Source organism: Nannobrachium achirus (genome assembly GCF_963921795.1).
Source record: "Nannobrachium achirus genome assembly, chromosome: 7".
Classification (NCBI taxonomy): domain Eukaryota; kingdom Metazoa; phylum Chordata; class Actinopteri; order Myctophiformes; family Myctophidae; genus Nannobrachium; species Nannobrachium achirus.
In genome coordinates, this window is record NC_137816.1 from 19166608 (window position 1) to 19185477 (window position 18870).

The 18870-nt window shown below is 42.5% G+C and overlaps 1 protein-coding gene and 1 long non-coding RNA gene across 2 annotated transcripts in view; both read left to right on the forward strand.

Annotated features, from left to right (window-relative positions):
* Positions 1–18870, forward strand: part of LOC308288626 (EMILIN-1-A-like) — a 109698-nt gene that overhangs the window by 41882 nt on the left and 48946 nt on the right. The gene's annotated exons all lie outside the window — the stretch shown is intronic.
* On the forward strand, positions 4298–5577 carry LOC308289169. Its single transcript, XR_013962224.1, has 4 exons — positions 4298–4763; positions 4917–4995; positions 5108–5228; positions 5373–5577. It is a non-coding gene; the product is annotated as an uncharacterized lncRNA (long non-coding RNA).

The following is an 18870-nucleotide window of genomic DNA, read 5'->3' on the forward strand; positions in this document are numbered from 1 at the left end:
AAGCCAAACTCACTGATCAGTACTATTTCATTCAAAGACTAAGAAATGTGGATTCAAGATTCAGAGATGATCCTAGCTATCTTTTTGCAGCAGTTTCCTATATTGAGAAGAAACAGCTTCAGAGGAACATAAACATTTCCTTCATGAGAGGCAAAAAGACCAAATCAACATCTGGAGAAACTATCTACAACCTTGAGAATGCTTTCTCTGTGTTTGACAGTACCTCCAACACTCCTGGCTACCACAAGAAAGGAAAATATGATATGATGGCAAGATTAGAAAACCTTGGTCCATTCCAGTTCTTCTTCACTGTCAGCTGTGCAGACATGCGCTGGGAAGAAAATATCACTGCTATTCTAAGAGAAAGGGGCTTGAGGATTGAATATGTGTTACAAAACGTGACAAAAGATAATAATGGAGAAGGAGGAAAGGAAGAAGAAATAACGATGGTGCATTTCAATGACGGTCAGTTGTCTCTTCCTTTAGATGACTATCTGCAAACACAGACAGCTCAGTCAATCCATCAGATTCTCAGAAACAATGTTGTGACTGGCACAAGAAATTACAAGCACAGAGTGCAGACCTTTATTCAAGAAATTATGCTCAATCCTCACAATCCAATGTCCGTGGAATACTACTCAACCAAGCTGGAGTTCCAAGGCAGAGGAGCCGGTCACAATCATGGAGTTCTGTGGGTGGATATGGATAAAATGGAAATGAAAATTCATGATGGAAACACCATTTATGACATTGCCAATTTGCTTACCAAGAACAAAGCCATGGACGTGCAGACAATACTCAGAGAAGTTCTTCACACTGTCATCGTTGAGAAGGACACTATAGGTGAACATGAGAAACAAACGTTGCTTCCCATTCTCAATAAACTCCACTTATCCAATTTGAACTCTGATAACCTTCTCAACACATTCAAATTCTTTGGCCTCAAGTCAGCTTTCAAGAAATTCCAAACCCTAGATGACTTACAAGACTATGAGGAAAGAGCTGTCATCAACTTTGCAAACACATTTACTTCTGTCACCCTCAGTCCTGCTGTTGTTGGAGAAAACGTGTCTAACATAGCAAAAGCTGTCAACTGTCACAGACACACAAAAGCCTGCAGAAAATATAACACCACCTGCAGATTCTTTTTCCCCAAGTTCCCCGTATGGACCACTGTAATAGCTTCACCCTGCAAACTGGTAGGAGATTCTTTAAAAAAAGATGCACCTAACCGAAAGAAACGTGAGGAGTTACTAGACGCAGTGAAGGAGGTACTGCTCGATGACGAAACCGTATCCGACATCCTTACAAAATTCCCCACCATCAATCCAAATGACAAACATGAATATGAAGCAAACAGAGAGAAGAGGATTAAGGAAGTCCTCAAGCTAGCTGGTCTGAATGACACAAACTTTGATTCCTACTTGGAAGCTTTGAAGACCAGTAAGGGAGGCTACTGTCTCATCATGGCCAGGGACATAGATGAAATATTTGTCAATTCCTACAATCCTGAGTGGGCCGAAGCCTGGAATGGTAATACAGATCTGCAAATTACACTGGACTACCATGCAGTCATAACCTACATCTCTGAGTACTACACCAAGGATGATAGTGGTACAATGAAGGTTCTTCTGGATGCCTTAAAACAAACACAGTCCAGCACTCTAAAAGAAAAGATGGTAACACTCATGAATACCTTCATCTCACACCGACAGATGGGAGAAGCAGAAGCAGTCTATAAGATGTTCCCAGACTTCCACTTCAGAGACTCCAATGTCAAAACAGTCTTCGTTCAGACAAGCCGCAGAGAAGACAGAAGCAAGTTTCTCATTAGAGTTGACAATAATCCACATTACACTGACACTAAGATTAATATTCCAGGAAGAGAAGGTGACTATGTAGAGAAATATGACATAGTCACTAAATATGAAAGAAGGCCAAAAGAAATGGAAAACATTTGCTTGGCCCAATTTGTCAAAATGTACACCCCTGCTTGGAAAGGCTCAGGAGACAAACAGCATTCTCAAGGAATTCCACCATCACATGCCAATCCTAAATACAAGCTAAATTTCTTCATCACTTCCCATGAAGGAATATCTGACAAAGCCCTTCCACTAAGTTTCAAACTGACACAAATACATCCAGGTGAACCACCGTACATGAGGAAGAGGTCCAAACCTGCTGTAATGAGAATGCACAAGTTCAACCAAAGCAAACATACGCAGTCATACTGGTTCTCAGAACTTCTCCTATATAGGCCATACAGACAAGAGGAAGACATTGACAAGCAGCTTGGAAGAATTGACGGCATTTCTGATGAAAATGAAAAAAAAGAAAAATACACAAACCTACAGCAAGACATCATGATGGTTAAGCAACATGTCATGGAACACCTAGACAACGTGGAGGAAGCAAGGCTGGCGGTTGAAGAGTCTGCGCGAAATCAAGACATGGAGGACATGTTAAATCCAGAAGGGGAGCAAGAAATTCTTGACTGCAATCTACAAGGTCCTCTACCTCATCCAGAATTCGCTCACCTTGATCCTGACAATCATGCACTACTACAGGAAAACAATCAATTTGAAAAAACATTTCGACCCATTGAAATAGAACCACAACATATTCTGTGGACGAAGACAAGAAACCTTGACTATTATCAGAGGAAGGTTGTGGAAAAGGGCATAAGATATGCACGAGATCTTGTTAAGGCACTCAAAGACAAAAATCCACTACCAACAGCTCCACTGCTGATGGTAAATGGCGGGGCAGGCTGCGGCAAATCTACAGTAATCAACATCCTGAAACAATGGCTTCATCTCATTCTACACAAGGCTGGTGACAGCCCTGAATGCCCACATGTCTTGGTCACTGCCCCGACTGGAACAGCAGCCTCCAGAGTCAGAGGACAAACACTCCACACAACATTTGGATTCAACTTTGGCAATCAGCACTATCCACTGAGTGACAAGAAACGAGACAACACAAGGATGCAGCTTACAAACCTTAGGGCAGTCATTGTGGATGAAATTTCCATGGTCAAAGCAGATATGCTCTACATGCTTGACCTTCGACTTCGGGAAATCATGCTTCAACCCGACAAGATATTTGGAGGTCTTGCGATGTTCTTCTTCGGGGATCTAATGCAGCTCAAACCATGCCAAGCAAGGTACATTTTTGATGAGCCCCGGTGTGATGACTACAAACTACCCTTTCACATCCAACCTCATTGGCAACTGTTTGACATCATCACACTAGAGGAGAATCACAGGCAAGGAGATGACCATACATATGCTGATATTCTCAACAGACTCAGAGTAGGTCACCAGACCGAAGAAGATCTAGCAATGCTAGCTACCAGAGTCAGACCTGAAGGCCATCGTGACACAGTTGGTGCAACATGCATTAGCTGCACTAATGCAACAGTGAACTGCCAAAACACTCTGAGACTAGATGAACTTAAAACGGAACTGTTTGTAATAGAAGCCATTAATCATCATCCTACAATTCCGAATTTTAAACCAAAACTAAATGCAAAAGGAACAGTTGGAAATTCAGCATTTCTCCAAACCTTGAAGCTCAAGATAGGTGCTCGAGTGATGCTAATTCACAATCTGGACACTCTTGATGGTTTGACCAATGGCTCAAGAGGAACCCTTGTTGCAGTCATCAAAGACAAACAACAAAATATCATCAAACTGATGGTCAAATTCCAGGAAGAATATCAAGGGGCAAACAAGCGTACAACCCAACCAGCACTTCAGTTGCTGTACCCAGGCTGTACACCAGTAGAAAAAGTTCAATTCACTTACAGCCTGTCAAACAAACAAACACATGCATCCAACAATGCAACCGTCTATCAATTCCCACTGGTACTTTGCTATGCCGCAACATGCCATAAATTCCAAGGACAAGAAATTCCCAAACCCCAAAACGCAGCAATGTACTTAGAAACAATCTTCCAGGCAGCCATGGGATATGTCATGCTCAGCAGAGTTCCCTCCTTAGAACAACTGTACATAATCAACTCTCTACCGGAGGAAAACCTGTATGCCGATATAAATGCCCTACAGGAACTGAGGAGGATGGAGAGTGTGTCCATCAACATGAACCCTACAGAATGGGAAAACACACATGAGTGGACAGTGAAAGTCGCAGCTCTCAACTGCCGTTCCCTAGTGCCCAAACTACCCGAAATTAAAGTAGACCCTGTTCTGGCTTATGCTGACATTTTATGCTTCAGTGAAACATGGCTCACACACAACAACAACCAGGACCCATCTTTGCAGATTGATGGCTTTTCACTCCATCTAAACAGTACCGGACCTGGCAAGGGATTAGCCACTTACTACAGACCAGAAAAACTCCAACATCAAGCAGATTTCAACGATGACACTATGCAAATCACCATGATGGTCTCAGCAGACGTTGACATAATCAGTGTCTACAAAAGTAAGGCAAATAAAGCCTTGATCCAGAATTTGGTACGCTTAATCAACCCCCACAAAACAACTCTGATCTGCGGTGACTTCAACATATGCTTTGCTCAAAACTCCAACAATCCCGTTTCCCAAACTCTTCAGCAACTAGGATTCACTTCACTCATAAAAGAAGCAACCCATTTTGAAGGAGGACACCTTGACCATGCCTACTTCCGGAATAATGAACACCTCACTGCACATCCCTCTCTGTACAGTTCATACTACACAGCCAGAGACCATGATGCTTTGCTGATAACAGTAAAGAAAACTACAGAAATACTCTAGGTATGGCTTACAACATGTATACATTACTTCATAACACATACCAGTATTTATTTTTCTTTAAGGATCTTGCACCACTGACGTTGACAAAGGATAATATAATGTAAAATACTGCATACTGTAGACTAATATATTATACTGTCTCATTTTTCTCAGATTAAACCACTCCCGCCGCATCCCATCTCCACCCAGCCTCATACGGCAACGGCACCCACAAAAAAATGGAAGTTTATACGTAAGTTCAACTGAGAGGCTGAACCTGCTGTAATTTCTAACATCCCACCCCCATCAACTCATTGCCTCTGTTCCAATCAGATCAGCCTAACTCATGACAATGTTCCTTTTAGAATGATGCCTCCTCCTTCCATCTCACCTGGGCAATCTCTTCAGGACACCCGAAACCGCCCAGCAGCAGGCACCACCAGAACAGCCCCTATCTACTGGGAGACGTGCTCTGAAGCCCTCTAGGTATGGCATACAACATGTATACATTATGTCATTACACATACCAGTATTTATTTTACTTTAAGGATCTTACACCACTGATGTTGACAAGTGCTAATATAATGTCAAATACTGCAGACTGTAAAATATCATACTGTCTCATTTCAGATGAATCCACTCCCACTGCATTCCGTCTCCACCCCTAGCCTCATACTAAAACAGCACCCAGACAAAAATGGAAGTTTATACGTACGCACTGAACCACCTGTCATTTCTAACATCCCTCCCCCATCAACTCATTGCCTCTATCAGATCAGCTTAACTCATCCTCCTTCCTAATCTCACCTGTGCTATCTGTTCAGGTCACCCGCCACCTCCCAGACACCACCCAGCAGCAGGCACGACCAGGACGGGCCCTATCTACAGGGAGCAAGCTCCAAAGCCCTCTAGGTATGGCTTACGACGTGTATACATTACTTCATAACACATAGTTGTATTTCTTTTACCATTGGTGCACAATGTTGGGGGTGTTTTTAGCCGAATTAATGTGTTTTGTGCAAAACAAATGCTTGCAATTGATTCAGAATCTGAAGTTTTACAAATCCCCCGAAAAATTGAACGAACCTTCAAGTTTGGACATATTGACCTGGACTAATTGACAGACAGAACCAGCTGTCATTTCTAACATCCCTCCCCCATCAACTCATTGGCTCTGTCCCAATCAGATCAGCCTAACTCATGACAACGTTCCTTTTAAAATAATTCCTCCTCATTCCTTATCTCACCTGTATTATCTGTTCAGGTCACCCGCCACCTCCCGACACCACCCAGCTGCAGGCACCACCAGGACAGGCCCTACAGTATCTACAGGAGCCAGCCTCCAAAGCTCTCTGCCTTCCATCTGGCAGGGTCTGATCCAAGGCTTCTGATCCCATCCTCCAATGGGGCGCGCGCCAAAGCATTAATCACATTCATTCCTTCATGTTTAATTATATTCACTTGTAAACCTTTTGTAATAAATATAATTGCATTTATTTTGTGTGCTGAAGTCTCTTTTAAGTTGAAATATTAATGAAAGAACAATTGTTTGCCATAACCTTACTGTCTCTGTATCACACTCACCTTGCTTTTGGCCCCACTGCTATACCAGCACCATTTACTTCCAACATCTGGCTGACCTATCTTCAAGTGCCTCTGTTGAGCAATCTTGAAATGCATTTATTTGACCCATAAGTACTGCAACCCCCGCTGCACCCACCCAGTAATGCTGTTGCGCAGCCTCCACAACCACCGCTCACTTCACACGGGTGTGATTTTTTCTTCTTCTTCTGCTCCTTTTCCGATCCCACCTCTCTCTCGGAGCCAGCTGAGAGGTTGTGCAAGTCGACGAAACATTGACGATTTGAGCGTCTGTGAGAAGTAGAATCGCATCCGTAACAGATGGACGAGGAATGCGAATTGCCCGCACTTGGCTTGTGACGCTATAAAAGGCTGAGAGATTTAACTGGAAAATGCAGAGCAGGCCCCCCAACAAGCAGAAACAGACCCACAGAGAGAGAGGGACTGCCAGATGCAAGCGTGCCATAGACTCAGCGACCCCAAATTTGTCAGCTTTACTATTGTGTGTGAGTTGTGTATTGTGGTCGTTGGGGGTTGTGTATTGTGGTATGATGATGCATAATAGATTTTTTTGGCAGTGCAATGTCCATTAAGAGCGACACACACAAGCATTCGCATGCCTGCACGCACATGTATACCGATGAACATAATAGTGCACTCATTCTCATTCTCTTTAAACTATTCTACAATTCAGAAATTGCTGATCTGCTATTTTCTGAGAATGTCCTCTCCTCTTATGTTGGTTCTCTGGCACAACATCCTGTCAAAATGGTGTCTGTGGCCAAATACTTAATTCAATTTAGGGGTCCTTGACATGAAAATGCTTAAGAAACACTGACACATTGTGTGTGAATGCACTCAATGTCTTGGAGACATGCATACTTCTAACTTCTATGATAACTTCTATGCTCACATGAGCAACTGGGTACAAATGACCCTTTTAATCATGAGGACAAGATGTCCTCATGAGGTCAACTTTAGATTGACATTACTACACACACACACACACACACACACACACACACACACACACACACACACACACACACACACACACACACACACACACACACACACACTGAGATGCTGGAAGGAACATGACCACACCATGACTGAGTCATGGACAACAGTCTCCATCGTGAGCTGCCAGGCTCAGGGGCTACCTGCATTTTATTGATTTTATTATTATTCTTTGATTCATTGAACCGAATTACAGTTTTGTGAAAATAGCAGATCCACAAGCCCAGAATTGAGGCAGGTTGTGGTTTACCGGTATACATATAATGGCCTGCCCAAAATAGGGATTGATTATTAATCCATTATGTTATACAATTATTGATTACTAAGGATGTGGTATAGGTACTCATGGTATCAGTACTCGCCCCAATACCGGCCTATTTTCGTACTCGTCCGATATTGTTCACGGCAGCGCCCGATACCACGGTGTGTTCCAGTACAGGGCTTTCTGGTGTGTTCCGCGGCTGCCTCTCGAGTACTCAAATGAAGTACTCGTACTTGGTCAGCAAAAAAGTGGGACAAAAAATCGGGACATCCCTATTGATTACTATTTTTTATAATCGATTAAATCGATTTGTTCGATTAACTCTGGCAGATCTAGAAGAGGAAACGGGAAAAATGCAGATCTACAAGACGTGTTGCATCTCGCGATGTGACGATGATTCTGGTGACAATAAGCTGGTGACACATGAAAGCTAAATAAGAATACCTAAAGAAAAGTGAAACATTGGTCAAATTGTCAAATAATATAAGAAATATTCTAGCTATATTCATTATTTATTTTTTATTTAACTGTGGAACCGAGTCAAACTAAATGTAATGCCTCAATTCCTACAATTCCAAGTGCTTGTCAGGGTGTCAGGTCAACAGTTCAAATTATGATTCTTTTGGGGGCCTGAAAAGGTTGAGAACCGCTGTTCTAGACTACTGGTGGATTCATTTGTAATGCTGGCTACCAAGGGATTTTACAATACAGTGCAATGACAATAACTCTTCCCAATAAATTATTTGAGTGTTCCAATATAAATATACCCAACATGTTACATTATAACTGTGGCACTGTGAAATTTAACTGAAGTGATTTGAAAACTATGCTCTTGAATGTCATCAGAAATCTATCAGTTTTCGATACTTCCCACAGTAGAAAATACCGACAACTCAACAAACATGGCATTCTTCTAAGTAAATGTATTTATTCCAACCAAACCTACATGTTCCAGCATTAAACACAGACAATCAAGGGATTTTCCCAGAATCGCTTGGCACGGGGCTCAGCCGTGTCCTATGTCAGATTCCATACTGATAACTTCTTCCAGATTGGGAATAAATATTGGTTGGTGTCGGGCAGTGGTGGAAAAAGTACTCAAATGTTTTGCTTAAGTAGCAATACTGCAATGTAGAAAGTTAGAAAGTACGGAATTTAAAATTTACTTGAGTAAAAGTATAAAGGTATTGGCATCAATAAGTACTTAAAGTACCAAAAGTAAAAGTACAAAATGTTTGAAAATAGCAGATCTACAGTACAAGCTCACAACACGTCGTGATGCAACGCGTCAACAACAATAACAACAATACTACTTAGTTACTTTACACCTCTGTCCAACACCAACACCCCCAATCCTACAGTCCTCTACAGTCCGGCGCTGCTTAAACACCAGCCTCGTGATGACTAGGCCCAAGTCCAAGGCTCTGCGAGGGAAAGAGACCAGGCCGATACATAAACATGCCTTCTACCATCTCATGAATAATCACACGCATCCTCTGGGATAATTGGTGTGCACTCTGGGACCATCTGTTTACCAGCAGAGAGGGAGAGAGAAAGTGTGTGTGTGTGCGTGCGTGTGTGTGTGCGTGTGTGCGTGCGTGCGTGCGTGCGTGTGTGTGTGCGTGTGCGCGTGCGTGTGCTCTTGCGTGTGAGAGGGAGAAATATTTGTTTTGGATGGAGGGGGTTTTGGATATTTCTGTTGACAGAGTATGCATGATGTCATACATGGCACATGCCCCTCATAACATAAATACAGTGTGTGCGGTATCTACAGTATGCGTCTGGCTATCTATCGCCTTTTTGGGCTTGGGTGTATGTAATGTAACGTCTGCTAATGACGCTCACACACACACACACACACACACACACACGAGCGCGTGTGCACGCGTCATAAATGGACACACCGCTGCGCTCCTCCAGGTGCAGGCTGCAGCTGCTTCAGTCTGACAGCTCCCAGGGGTCAAAGGTCAGCAGTTATTCTGGCCCCAGCCTGTTGGCGGGGTCATGCGGGGTCAGGCTTCCCTCAGAGGAAGAGCTTCCAGGTCAGTCAGTCATGTAAGCAGAGAACGGAGAGCATGCATGCAGCCCGGCCTGCAGAGAACTGTGGAGACAGCCTGCCTACTGGACGTCTGAAGACAGAGGCCAGGCCTTAGTACCTTTATGGAAGCATCTTGAGCAGTGGTTCTCAAAGAGCGCGTCCACACATGAAAGCTCATAAGGCTGCAAAGCGCCCCCTACAGCAGCATTACTCCCTTAAAGGAGTAGTTCACCCCCAAAATGACTTTTTTTCTATTGATTACTCACGCCATGGAGACTAGAGTTCAATAGTATTTTTTGGTTTTTGTCGCATTCCTAAGACAAAAATTTGATTTGAGTAAATTTACCCCCATTGATTCTGGATGGGGACCCGAATCGATTTCTTTCTTTCTTTATACTTTATTTATTCAGGGGAGCCCATTGAGAGCAAGCTCTCTTTTTCGAGGACACCCTGATCACAGCATATGACACAATACAAGCAATGATAATACAATAGGCAATCAAATCATGGTACACTGTTACAAATGCAAAAAACAAAATATATATATATTAACTCATTAAAAGCCAACCCCGCGATGTCGCGGGAAAAGTAATAGAGTATCTATAGTGCCATCCACGCGATGTCGCGGGAAAAGTAATATATTACTGTAACGGCGAGTAAAAATACCTAGTACAATGGCCGACGCTCCGGAGACGAAATCCGCGCTGATTTGTCATCATCACGGCTCCACGAGCACACAATAGTCATCCCATAACATTGAGGTGGACGGCCGATCTCATCTTTAATGTCCATTATCTCAAAACTACACTTTAGAAGCTAGGATGGAGGCAGATGCTCGCTTATTTTACACAGTTATAAAAGCTCCCGGTCGGCCATTACACAACTCCACGTGGACACGCATCGGTTCCGGCGCACGATCCGATGACGTCAGACCGGAAGTACTTCCGGTCTAGACTTCTGGCCTTCAAAATAAGACAGCGGCCGTTAATGGGGCCGGGAGGGGGCACTCTGGACCCCCTAATCCGTTAATGTCCTGGGCTCAGAATGAGTTAAGTGAAGCAAGAACAGACACTGTGTAGTGTGCCTTCCAGAAGCACTTTGAATGTCTCTATTGAGGCCAGCCGAACCAATTTCAGCTTATCCTGAAGTTTGTCCCATTTATGTGGAGCATAAAACATGAAGGCAGTCTTTCCTTTCTCACTGTTCATAGGGGGGCAGGTAAATCGAATATGTGCCTGTGAACGAGTTGATTGACCTGTGACTTTTGGCTCTAAGAGCGAGGATAGGTACACAGGTAGCTTACCGCACAAGGCCTTGTAAATATATAAAATACAGTGTTTCTCTCTTCGAACTGTGAGAGATGACCAACCCACTTTTTCATATAACAAACAATGATGGGTAAGATAACCATCGCCAGTGATAAACCGCAGGGCACTGTGGTAGACAGCGTCAAGAGGCTTCAGTGTGGAAAGTGAGGCGTGCATGTACACCACATCACCATAATCAAACACAGACATTATGACAGACTGAACAATAGTCTTTCTATTAACCAGAGAAAAACAAGACCTATTCCTGTAGAGAAACCCAATTTGTCCTCTTAATTTTTTGTTTAAGTGCTCTACATGGATCTTAAATGAAAGCTTCTCATCTAGCCAAATACCCAGATATTTGTAAGATGTCACTAGTTCGATTTGTTCGCCTTTAAGCGTGAATATACCTATAGAGGCATTTACGTTAGCAGATCTGGTAAATAAGTCCCCATCCGGAACGAATGCGGGTCAATTTATTGTTATCACATTTTTGGCTTAGGAATGCGACAAAAAACAAAAAATATGAATATTATTGAACTCAAGTCTCCATGGCGTGAGTAATCAATAGGAAAAAAATCATTTTGGGGGTGAACTACTCCTTGAACTTTGAACTTTCACACTTGAGCAGCTGATGTGAGTGTCAACAAGGTGACGTTCTTCCTGCGTTTAGGTCTGTCCCATTGGTTTGTGCGTATCACTGCCGGGTGAGAGTAGCAGTGCTGAACCATGAACCTGTATTGAACCCTTGAGCTTGTGACCCCGCAAAGGCATAATGCGTCTTCGGTCAGACACCCAAAGCCTCTTCCGGGTTATTCCCTAAACATGGGAGTGGATGGGGGGGTCAGTGCATCTGCCTCTGACTGTCTGAACGTACCCACAGTGGGGTCCGGTGACCCCCAGGGGTAGTTAATGTAGCATCACAATCAGTTTACCCACTTTAACCATATTTTATACCTTGGCTATCTAAGCTGCGATACAAAGCTTTGTGAGCTTGTAGATCTGCGATTTGTGTTCTTTTTTTGTTGATTGAAAATATTAGAAAAAGCTTGAAAATATTTAACACAAGCACACATTTTTCTCTTCTCAGAGTACCTTGCACAAAACATTTTCTGATGGGGGTCCACGGCCAAATGCGTACTGATATGGGGGTCCTTCACACAAAAAGGTTTGATCTTAAGGTCACTGAGACACTGAAGTTATGTTGCTTTTCATTCAGACGTTCTGGTACAGTAACACTTGGGAACACGTTTGGATATAAACTCACTGGCAATTACTATGACATGCCCACAATAGGGACGCTTTAAGTTCTGATTTAGAGCCCTGTGGTTTGCATGTGGGCTTATGTACTGTACAGGGTCATGAAGACTCAACAGCCTAAAGACCTCTATAAGTAAGTTCATGGCAAATAAGCAAAATACAGCCAGCATATGTTATGCAAATGATGAGGTACAGTATGGTTAGAAAAGAATGAACAAAGTGTCAAATGATTATTGTAGGCCTGGCCTACTAATGTCTTAATGTTGTAAGTTGGCAGTCAGTTAAACTGACTTGCAGACATTCAAACGCTTTTTGGGGGTAGTTCACCCCCAAAATATATATATTTTTTACCTATCGATTACTCACCCCCATTTGAATTGATGGTTTTTCTTTTGTTTTCATTCCTAAGCTAATAATTTGATAACCAGCAGTGGTTCCCTGTGGATACACAAAGAGCCTGCTTTGTTCCCTATGTAGACACAAAGAGTCTCCTCAAATTATAGGCTTAGGAATTCAACAAAAACAAACAAAATATCCATGAATTCAAGTCTCCGTGGGTGACTAATCGCCAAAAACAAATGTGTGGGTGAACTATCCCTTTAACAAGGGCATGGTTATTGACCTGGTTCCAGAGTAGGTTGAATAACTTTTTCCCATGGCATTTGGAAACAAGGAATCATAAATCAGACATTTCACATCTTGTAACATTTGTCAACAGTGTTCTTCTTATTAATGGTTCCAATTAATGTGTCCGGATCACATTGTTTAATCTTGATTCCATAAAATTGTGAAATCCGTCAGGCTAGCTGCTGGGCCAACACCAGACGGAAACTAATGCCTAATTTATGCTCTGTCACGTCGTACGATGCCGTTGTGGAACGAAAATAATAAATAACGTGTTGCATCCGCCACATTTTATGAAGGTTGAGATCGTCTATTTTCGGTCTACAACACCGTTGTACTGCAAAGCATACATCAGGCTTGATGGAGAAACACATTTGAAGTCAACGTCACACTGGAATATTGCTCTGGTCATCCTTCATTTCTTGAGTCATCTCTGTGTGGTTGTTTGTGCAGATGCTGGGTCCAGGAGGACTGTCTATAGACTCTATAAGTTTAGATATCGTTGTTGTCGGGTGGAAACCTCGTATCTCCAAGTTTAAAATTTGTATGTACTTTTGCAAAGTAAAGCCCTGCTTCATCACACAAGGCCGTCGCACAAAAGTAGTGAAAACAGCTGATCTACAAGCACACAACGCCTCGCGGTGCAAGGCGTTGTGTGCTTGTAGATCGGCTGTTTTCACTAGTTTAAATCATTTTTAAAATGATAAATACAAAACAAACGGTTTTGGACATACAAGGTTTTCACCCGACAACGACGATATGTAGAGTGTCCAGATTCAGTACAGTATATCACGGGAAGGTGTACAACTGTACAAGATGGTGGTGAGACCAGCTAGTTGTACGGTTTAGAGACAGTCGCACTGTGGAAAAGACAGGAAGCAGAGCTGGAGGTAGCAGAGACTAAAATGTTGAGGTTCTCTCTATGAGAAACAAGGATGGATAGGATCAGGAACGAGTACATTAGAGGGACAGCGCATGTAAGATGTTTTCGAGATAAAGTCAGAGAGGCCAGTCTAAGGGGGGCGCAGTGCTGGCGCAGTCGGTAGTGCTGTCGCCTCACAGCTAGAATGCCCTGGGTTTGATTCTCGCTGGGGCGCTTGGGCTGTGTTCTCTTGTCTCCTCCACGTCATCAGTGCCCAGTCTGCCCATACCCGAGGTGGGGTTGGCAAAAGGGCCTAATAGAGCCTGCCTGCTTGCTCGGGGGATACATTTAATCTTGACCATCAGGTCAGGGCCTTTCTGTGTGGAGTTTGCATGTTCTCCCCGTGTCTCCTAGGGTTGATACCCTCACAAAAACATGCAGTAATCCTGGTCTCAATAATGCCTCCCCCTGGCCAGCCGGGGCGCTTGATGGAGGGGAAAGGAACTGGTTGGAATAACGTGTTCCTTCCACGCGCTACGTCCATCCCAGGGAAATCCCCCCTGTCAGGTGAAAAGAAACAACTTGGACTCTTCATGCATAGAAGGAAGCATGAGGTCAGTCCGTTGTCTCCCCAGGCGCGGCAGAGGGAGAGCAGAGCCCAGGATTACATAGGCAATTGGCACTGAGTGAAAATGGGTTGCAAAATCGTGGGATAAAAATTATTACAAAAAAAAACATGATGTGGTGTGAGCTTGCATTTTTGCTACATTAGTGTCACGTTTTTATACGACAAAATAGGGAATTCATTTGTGGAAAACCATAAAACATGCCCCACTGCGACAATATTTGGTTAGTCGCCATCACTCTGGCATATTGATGTGTTCAGTTATTGTGTCATGTCATCTCTGTGTGGTTGTTTGTGTTGAAGCTGCATGGGTCCAGGAGGACTTTCTGTCTAGAGAGTGTCCAGATTCAATATATGATTTATTGGAGTTGATGACACTGAGTCATCGCTCTCTCTCGCCTGTCGAAACCTCGAGACCCGAGAAATACATTATGGGATTTTGTGTGTGTGTGTGTGTGTGTGTGTGTGTGTGTGTGTGTGTGTGTGTGTGTGTGTGATAGAGAGAAACCTAGTCACTTTCTCAATCTCTCCCACTCTCTTTCGCGTACAAACAACACGCACCAACAGAAAGTACATTCCAAGCAATCAGCGATGACATCAGTACCATGAGTTTATCATTTCCAAATGAGGTTTTGGTTTTCACAGAGAAACCTTTGTGTGTCGCAACAGCAACACAACAGCAACGCAACACAACACAACACAACACAACACAACGGTATGCTGACTCAAAAGAATCACTTTACAAGAATGAGCGATGCAGTGTGGGAAACCCATTGGTCAAACATCTAACATATAATTCACCAAATGTCTGAGTGAGTGTCTGAGTGAGTGTCTGAAACAGCGTTTCTCCTCAGTGGCTGGAGCAATTGATCTGAAATCGCATCACCATTAGCATATGAACACACCTGGCACAACTGTGAAGCCCTTTTTTCACTTTCACAAATCGTTTAATTGATATTAATTTATTAGTGAATTAATTTTTCCCATTGACTTATAATGGGAATCGCAAAAACTCACATTCAATATTTTTTTTCTCGCAAACCATAGGGGCTACAGTTACAAAACTCTGAGAGGAGATTTATAATGATATCAAGGATTAAATAAAAAATAACTTTGTCAGTTGGCCTCATGGTGGCGCTATAACAGTCCACTTTACGTTTCGGCCTGTAACTCTTGAACCGTAGGTCGAAAAATTAAAATTCTTTTTTCCCTGGATTCCTTGGGTCAATACGCATCTCCCCATATAGGCCCCGCCCATTTGCGTCAGGATAGATTTTCCGCCATTTTGAATTTTCTCCAAAACACACTTTTTGCTCCTTTTCCTACATATTTTCTTCAAATGTCACGAGAATGGGTACACATGATCTCTGAACCCATGCAATGAACATAGTCAAGGGATATTTTGATAGTCCATACCGTTCGTTCGTAACGGGCTTCCAAAGTTAGCGGGAGGGGCCCGTTTTGCAAACAATAGCCATAAATCACAAACAAAACGTCGAGTCAACACTGAATTTCTGCCACAGGTTGCGGGTGGCTTACTCAACGAATCCCCAGAAGCATTTCCAATTCCACCCGTAGAGGGCGTCACAAACGCGCAAAACGTAACCGTTTCGTTCCAAAACGCGTTTTTCAGGCGGACCGACCCTCTCAAAAAGAAACACAGACTACTCTGCGGATGGTCTCACGGTCCAAACCGCTGCACGCACACACACACACACACACACACACACACACACACACACACACACACACACACACACACACACACACACACACATAGCCATTAAACGAAACGGGTATTTCTTACATTGATGCTCCTACATATTATCATGCAAGTACCAGTTAAAGTTACTTTCCATCCCTCACATACCGTGTGCACACTGCACACCATTTCGGAGCTCATATCTTTGAACGGGTAAGGACTAGTTACAGTTGACAGCTGTCCAGTGAATATGAAGCACTGAAACAGAGGAGAATGTTACTGTTGCTGATATTGTTCCTCACCTCTATCACTGTTTAGGGTAGAGGAAAAGGGAACGTTGGCGTTTTGCCTCTAGAGCAGTGGTTCCCAACCTTTTTAGCTCAAGACCCAAAAGAGAAATTGCCCGGACCTTTGCCCGGAACCCAAACTAGTGAAAACAGCAGATCTACAAGCTCGCAACAACGCGTCGCGCCGTGTTGTGAGCTTGTAGAACGGCTATTTTCACTACTTTCTAATCTATTTAAGTTGTTAGATTTTTATTTTATTTATTCATGAAATTACATTTTTTTTGGGGGAATGTTCTCTGAAAATGTTTTGAAATAATAATAATAAAAAACTAAAAATGTGTCTGTGACCCACAAATGGGTCCCGACCCACTGTTTGGGAACCAGTGCTCTAGAGGAGTTTGCTGGCTTTTCTGAATCACTTTCAACACAATCTGGGAACAAAAACAAAAAAGGAAAAAACAGCGCCCTCTCTGTTTTGTTCCTTTTCTCGAGAGATTATTTTCAACCTGGCATCCCTATCTTGGGCCTGTCATAGGCCAATGTTTGAAAAGATATATTAGATGTTTGCAAAAATGATTAGATTAGATTAGATTAGCGACTATTTCGCTATTGTTGCGTGACACAGTCATACAGCAAAGTATCAAATATGGCTTAAGTGGTTATGTCTGATTTACTTCATCGCATATATTAAGCATTATTGTTCAAATGCATTGCTTCCCTGTTATTATAGTCTGCCTTCGATCACAGCTGATAACTGGCTAAATCTCCTCAAAGTGTTCATCTTCCAAACAAATCATCAATGACAGCACACTGACCTGAGGTTACATAGTAATTTGATATGTACCGTAGGTCAGTGAGTGACCCAAACTCTTATAGTACTGCCATTTAGTTTAGTGATGACAGCAACCTTATAATAAGCGTCAGCACTGGAGCAAGAATATGCACTCTCATTGTCTCATGACAGTTACTAATACCACCACTGACTCTTATGGCGAACGCCACCAGGAAGTACCAACCAAAGTTTTGAGAAGGCTCCCTTTTCACCTTATGAAAGGATAAGTTTGGAATGGTACTGAACCTCTTCTACTGTCTACAGATCTGATGATCTCTGGGAAGAGATTTGGTGTTGAGGGAAAAAAGGATATGGCTAGGGATAGACCCCTGGGGGGCCTCCGTCAGCTGAAGCATACAAAGTTTTTAACTCTTCCAAGCTGTTTCTCTGCTGTATTTTGAAATATATGGGAGTGGATTAGTGGTGTTTTTAGAGTTTTCCCTCCACACTGAAGCATGAAAACCACACAAACCACAGAGAAATGTTTGACATTACCAAGTCATGCCATTATCATTATGAAAATCACTTTGGAATGTCATCTTTCAAATGTCTTGATACTTAAATTGATGCTTGGGGAGATGATACACAGCCGTGATGAGGTGACCTTGTGTTTGCACATCACGGTTTCGCATTTATCAACATTTTGCATGCAAACACATTTGCGTGTAAACCATCTGGTGTGTGTGTGTCCACTCCAGACATGTGGCAAAGAGTCCATTCATCCATTTCTACCAGAATGTCCATAAAGATGCAATCAATAACGTTTATGTCCTACAGAAGATTTGAGCCCACAACCAATCTTTCTACAGCTCAGCCAAGAAGCTCAGCTTTTCGAGGTGATATATTGGGCTTATGAGTAGGCCTAATATTTGTCAACCAGTAGATGTCCTACCCAACACAAGGGTCTTAATGTCTCAATGGAAGAATATAGAGACCACCTCCAACCTTTAAAAAAAAAAAAAAAATTGTTAAAATAATATTTTATTCATTCAAATAATTCCTGGATTGCAGCTCTGACAATGCATAACTTTACATTACAGAAGACTACAGTACACTGCTGTTGGATTTTGGGATGCATGCTATTGACATTTTTGGCCAACATCCATTAATAACTAACTAATAACTAATTTCATGGTCAAACCGATCGATACCAATACAGATATTGCAAGTTTCCGGTACGGTTTACATTACAGATAACTGTATAGATGCAGACGTGTACCAATGCAAAAATTGTGCATTCTTATTACCTGAATTATGAGGCCTTCTGATTAACACCGCACTCTGTTTCCAAGTGCTTTCACTATGGAGATGAAGATGAGCCTTTTAGTTAAAAAAAACTTGTGAATGTGAATAAAGATGTAACATTTACCTTTTTGTCGTACTTCAAAACAATTACATTTAGATGCCCTCATTTGTGGAGCTCTCTAGATGCATCACTTAAGTCAGTGGTTCTCAACCTTTTCAACCTTTCACCCAAATAATCATATTTTAACTGGGACCCCATCCTATGAGCACTAAGAGTTGAGGCATTACATTTTGTATAACATGGTCCTATTGTGAAAATAGCAGATCTACATGCTTACAACATTAAATATTTATTATATTATATTTATTGCAACTTCTTTGCTTTTATTTCTTCTATAGGCAGACCCTTAGAATCCCCCGTCCTCGCCTAAGATGAGCTTATACGGTATAGCTATGGTATAACGTGATGGAAGCCAGCCCAGT